This window comes from Xenopus tropicalis, chromosome 8, assembly GCF_000004195.4.
Source record: "Xenopus tropicalis strain Nigerian chromosome 8, UCB_Xtro_10.0, whole genome shotgun sequence".
NCBI lineage: Eukaryota > Metazoa > Chordata > Amphibia > Anura > Pipidae > Xenopus > Xenopus tropicalis.
Genome location: NC_030684.2, coordinates 38618325 through 38625014, shown reverse-complemented (window position 1 = coordinate 38625014; position 6690 = coordinate 38618325).

The window sequence follows — 6690 nt, the reverse complement described above, 5'->3', positions numbered from 1 at the left end:
TGTCAGGCTCATCCTTTTTGGCTTGGGGGGGGGGGGGGTAAACCAACAGCCATTCCCTGCAGGTCTCCTTGGCTGTGACTTTCAGAATTGTATGAAAAACTTGCAATCACAGATATGTGCTACCAGAAGGTGCTTAATCTGTGCCAGGATGCATGACCCCACATTAACCAGTACAAAGTACAATTTGGCCAGCAATACGGTTCACTAAAATGTTTATCTGCCAAAATTCTTTTCAGTAGTAAAAATGTCACTAACTGCAAGAACTGTCAGCATAAAGTGAAGCACAGGTACAGAATAAATGTAAATGCTATATACATGGCTTGAGTTAGTAAGACTATACTTGCCGCACATATGTGCATCACTTCGCTGGGTAATGGACCACTTGCTTTGCCTCCAGCTCTTGCAGATAGAGTGCAGCCAATCTTTGTGCACCATCATTTAGCATTCACTCACCTGTGTTTGTAATTTCTGAAATACTTATTTTGCATTTTGGCAAGAATACTATTGTCTGAGCCTCCTGCAGTGTTAAAGTAAAGTATATTAGAAAGCTTGTCAGTGCAGTGAGGTGTTGACTCTCTACGTCTCTGATAAAAGCAGACATTTTATTGCACTGATTAGTTCTCCGTCAGACTTTATTGTATGTTATTTGACATTAATAGGACTATTTCAATAGACAAGGAACAAGGAAATGTAGGTTCACCGTGCAGGTGGCACTTTGTTAGGCATAACCAAGTACATTCAATCATTAAGCTTTCTCCCCCCACCAACATCCCTGTGTTCCTTTAAAGAAAAATGCACCTGCCCAGGTAAGAAACGCACAATTCCAGTGGTACTGCCATCAGCCCGTGGGGCTTTGAATCACCTGTACAAAACAACTAAGGTGTGCTGTAGGCCTTAGCCACATCGCTGGTTTAGCGGGATAACAATAACGGGATCTCAGCCTCACAAGCACAGTCAAGCAGTGCATGGGCTAAATATATATTTTAAATATAATCTAACTATGTATATATTTATATAGCACTAATCTACACAGCGCTGTACAGCAGGACAGGGCGTCTTTACAATAACATAATTACAAAGTATAATAAATACAAAGTACAGTTGCATTAAAGATTCCACAGAGCAAAGTGTCAAAGGGACAATAGGGTGGAGGTCCCTGCTCTGTAGAGCTTACAGTCTAAATGGGAGGGTACATTAGATTGTAGAGTATTAAGTGCTGTAGGTTACAGTGGGTGACAGTGCAATCTAAGTCTTTAAGTTTAGTTCTGAAAAGACTGAGTGAGGATTATATGTGTGAATTTGGGGACACGAGAAAAGATCTAGTGAGGCGCAGAGGTATGAAGGGCTTTGATGTTATGAGAAGAAGTTTCTAAGCTATAGCTTTATGGGAAGCCACATTAAGGACTTCAGAAGGGAGGGGCCTGTATGCTTTTGGATGAGAGGAGGAGAATTCTAGCAACAGTATTTAATACAGACTGTAGGGGGATAGATGGAGATTAGGGAGGAAGGCCAGTTATTAGCAAGTTACAGTAGTCTAGTCAGGATACGATGACAGCATGCATGATCATCTTAGTTGCAGGTGAAAGAAATGGACAGATTTTGGCAATATGGTGTGGCTTTAATATGGTCAGAGAAGGAGAGAGAGGAGGCAATCACCCCAGACAACGTGCCATCAATACAGATAGGAAAGGTTGGAGTAGGACCAGGCTTAAGCAGAAGGAGAATCAGTTCAGCTCAAGGTGGCCTAAGTTCATCCAGCTGGAGATTGCTAGGTGACAGATATTTGAGTCTTGGTTTCAGCTGTTATTGAAGTACATCCACACAACTGGGTTTGAGCACCAAATCCATCAGAGTCAATGGCAGGCTGCAAAGACATATCTATATATTTTCCCTTTGGAAAGCACTACTTGAACCATAAGCCTAACTGCACCAGGACCTGCTGGCTAAGGAACTGAGTAAAACCATGTAAATGCCTTACTATTAGGCACAGGGTCCCTGCTCCCCAACATCCTTTAAGGCATTCTTCTTACTGGGGTCTTGTAATCCAGACTCCCCAGCAGCATCCAACCATTTCAGCAAGTGGAGGCCCATGAGGAAGAGCCATGTACACCCATCTACTATGTTAAACATTAACAGAAAATGGTCACTGCCCTCCTTGGGCTATAGGTAAAGCTATGTCACCTATGCTACTGGACCAGGACTTCCTTAGCTAAAGGGGGATTTCCAGAATTGTAATGGAACTCCCCAACCAGTAACCTTATGGGTCCCTACATTAACAAAACAGTGTGTGTGGCTGCTCCAGCCTTTTTGACCCAACCCACCTAGAACATGGCTGAAGAGTTATACCTGGCTGATGCAGGTAAGTACCATAGGGGCTAGAGGGAAGTAAGGTGGTAGTTTAGTACACTGAGTAAGAAACCAGAGTTGGGCCAATGAGTAAGGGTGGCTGAGCAAGCCCCATGTCAGCCGCATCAAAGCATGCAAGCTCTATTTCCCCCCAACCACCACTGCTGCCCCCCTATGCTGCCAGATCAGTAACTAAGAGCAGGGTCAAAGCTCAAGGGAGCAGAGGTATGTGTCTAGGACCCCACCTCCCCACTGCTGCCCATAGTTAAAAACATTCAGTAAAATAGAACTGAAGGCAAACATAATATTTGCACTTTCTGCATCTCTGGCTCTCAAGTGCTCGTTTTCATTAAACCCCACCCAGTGGAAACATCTACCAAAAAAATATTGTATTACAGGCGTCTTCATACAGGGTCATGCAATCTTTAACATTCTCTACAGAAAAACATGGCAACACAAACAACTGGCCTGCAACATTATAATAGGAATACTAAAGAAGAAATGATTTTGAAGAGTTGTACGTGCAGAGGAACAGGGGTATGGCACAATGGGCTCACATTGGGAGCAGCAGGAAGTAGAATTCTCTCTACACCAGAATAGCATTGAAAATAATCGAAACTGTTATTTAAAAACTTCCTTGTTAGAAAGTAAACAAAAGCCTCCTAAATACCGCTTGCCTCCCCACCCTGCCTATTATGAGACATGAGGGCCTAGGATTTACCCCTTCAAAAGTTGTTATAACCTCTTATTCTGCACAGAGTATGTTTATTAGTGGTCCCTTTGGATCAACTTAGTTAACGCCCCCAACCCAAGGTGTAATGGGGCTGAGGGAACTCGATCCACCCAAACAGGGACCCCAAGTGTGTATGAAGACTGGTTGATACTGAATACCCACATAAGAAAAGACTTCAGGCATCACAGTGAGTGGAAAGCTCTGAATATGAGTTGTATTGGGTGATCAATAAATGCTGCATGTTATTGACCCCCCCACCCCAGTTATTTGAAAGGTTGTTGAGGGCCTAACCAGAAATCATGCTGTACTGGATGTCCCTCCAAGTCTGATAAGGAGACATGGATAAAACTGGTCAGGGAAGCCACCAAGATATCTCTAGCAACATTGAAGGAGCTGCAGGATTTCTTGGCAAGTGTTGGTTGTTCCCCACATGTGACAATAATCAGTCTTCTTCTTCATATGTCTGGGTTATGAGGTAGGGTAGCAAGACGAAAGCCTTTACTTGCAAAGAAAACATCCAAGCCTGGCTAAACTATGCATAAAGGTCCCAGTCTCCCAGAACCACGTGGAAAAATGTATTATGGTCTGATAAGGCCACGGTTGAACTATTTAACCATATTTCCAAAAGGTGACTATGAAGATTTTTATTCATCCAGGTCATGGTATATATAGTATAAATAAATCTAAAGCAACTGGACTTGTTAAGTAATCATTGAAGATGTTTCACTAATCATCTGAGCAGCTTCTTCAGTTCAACGGGCCCCGCTCTTGGATGGACATGTTTTTGGACTGTTTGATATGCATCCAAGAGAGGGGTAACTTGAAAACAGAAGTATACAGGAAACCCGCTCATATGGATCAATATCTGTTGTTCGATTCCCACCATCCACTGGAACACAAACTGGGTGTCATTAGAACACCACAGGGCGAAAAGTGTGACAACCGATACAGAGTCCAAGGACAAGGAACGCAAACATCTCAGAGGAGCACTGAAAGCTTGTGGCTACCCAGACTGGGCCTTTGGCAAAACAACAGCAACTAAGCCTAACAAGAGCACCAAAAGGAATAACCATCCTGAGACACAAAGTAGGCGCAATATAGTCATCTATAGCCATATGTTGCAGGAGTGTCAGAGACATCCCTGTGTTTTTCAAACCTAGCAACACACTGAGACAATAACTTGTACACAAAAAGGATCAAACACCAAAGGAAAAACAAAGCAATGTTGTATACGCAGTCCAGTGTAGCGAGAAGTGCACAGACCTTTACATTTGGGAGACTCAACGACTGCTCTCCAAGCGAATGGCTCAGCATAGGAGGGTGAACTCTACAGGCCAAGACTCTGCTGTATTTCTACACCTAAAAGACAAGAGACACTCCTTTGAGAATAGCAACGTTCACATTTTGGACAAAGAAGGTTTGAAAGAGGTGTAAAAGAGGCTATTCATGTTAAAGTGGAAACAGAGGCGGGGGCCTTCGGCACCATCTGTCTGCTACGTACAATGCTGTTCTAACATCTGTACCCCGGCAGTTTCAGAACTCTTCATGCAACTCTAACAAGTAACACCTGTCTCGATAAGTTGTATGATACTTTGGTAATGCTTTCAAAGTAACTCCACAGCATTCACACCTCTGTGAGCTTCAGGTGTCACCTCTCTGAAGAGTTACAAAGTGCCATTGTGATTGGATTAGTGGAAGAGTTCTAATGACACCCAGTTTGTGTTCCAGTGGATGGTGGGAATCGAACAACAGATCGTGATCCATATGAGTGGGTTTCCTGTATACTTCTGTTTTCAAGTCAACTCCCGCTTGGATGGATATAAAACAGTCCAAAAACTTGGATATCCATCCGAGAGGGGGGTCAGTTGAACTGAAGAAGCTGCTCGGATGAGTAGTAAAAGGTTTTCAATGATTACTTAACAAGTCCAGTTGCTTTAAATTTATTTATACTAGAAATTCCAAAAGGTATGTTTGCTGCAAAATTACACAGCACATCATCACAAGAACATCATACCCACAGTGAGGCATGGTGGGGGCAGCATCACGCTTTGGGGCTGCTTTTCATCAGCTGGATCTGGTGCTTTAGTCAAGGTTTATGGTATCATGAATAGCTGCAAGTATCAGTCTGTTGTGTTCAAACCTTCAAGCATCTGGTAAGAAGATGAAGAGGAACTGCACCTTTCAGCATGACAGCGGCCCAAAGCATACATGTAAATCCACAAAGCAATGGCTTCACCAAAGGAGAATCAGTGTTCTGGAATGGCCCAGCCAGAGCCCAAACCTTAATCCAATACCAAATCTGTGATCTGAACACAGCTGTTCCCAGTTCTGGAAAATGGGGAGTGGACAAAAGTTGCTCCTAATGCATTTTGCTTCATTGGAATTTTTTTTTTTTTGAAATTTTGAAAAATCTATGATTGTTTTGTGCACCAAATAAATGTCCCATGTGTGAGACTGCCTACTGTTTGTATTACAGGTATCGGACCCCTTATCTAGAAACCCATTATCCAGAAAGTTCCGAATTACGGAAAGGCCATCTCCCATAGACTCCATTTTCATCAAATAATTCACATTTTTAAAACTGATTTCCCTTTTTCTCTGTAATAATAAAACAGAACCTTGTACTTGATCCCAACTAAGATATAATTAATCCTTATTGGAAGCAAAACAATCCTATTGGGTTTAATTACTGTTTAAATCATTTTTTTAGCAGGTAGAAGGTAGAAAATCTGAATTATGGAAAGATCCCTTATGCAGAAAACCCCAGGTCCCGAGCATTCTGGATAACGGGTCCCATACCTGTATCATTAGCAAAAAACAATAATTCAGAATCCCTGCTCTCAGCAACCAACTGACCCCCCTGTGATAATAAGGGTCCCACTCTTCTTGCTTCATTTTTTTTTTACTAGTTTTTACATATTTAAAAAATAATTTTGAATTCATTATACTCTTCGAGACAATACACTTCACCTCTATTTGAGCCTGTGTGGTAGTTTTTTTGCATGTTTTATTTGCTTCCTTGTACCTGATAAAAGCTGAATGCCTTAAAAGCACATATTTTATTTACCAACCTCACATACACATCAACGTGGGTGCATATCATTGGCAGGCCCGGATTTGTGGACACAAATGCCCGGGCCTAGGGCGGCAGAAATGTAGGGGTGGCATGCCGCCCCGCCGCAATGTAATTTTTAACGTTTTTTTCAATACGGAGCAGTGGGAACTTCTCCCCACTGCTCCATATGGGGCTTTAAATGTATGCGCTTGCGCGCTTGTTCGCTCGTTCGCGCATGCGCATTGGGGGGGGGGGTTGGGGCGGGGCGGGGGGGCCGGGCCGATCAACGGGGGTGGCCTAGGGGCGCCCAGAAAACAAATCCGGCCCTGATCATTGGTACACTGGTAATTTGCCCACAAGCGGTGCACTTTGTTCACAAATAAACCATCTGTTCTACTGTACCACCCACCATACATACGTGACAGGGGTGCATTCCAGAAATTGGCACAAAAGAACATGAAGACAACAAGTGCAGGCACAGGTGTTCATAAAATGATAGTAGCCAGGGTCGGACTGGAGGTGCAGGGCCCACCGGGGCTCCCGCCCCAGGGGCCCT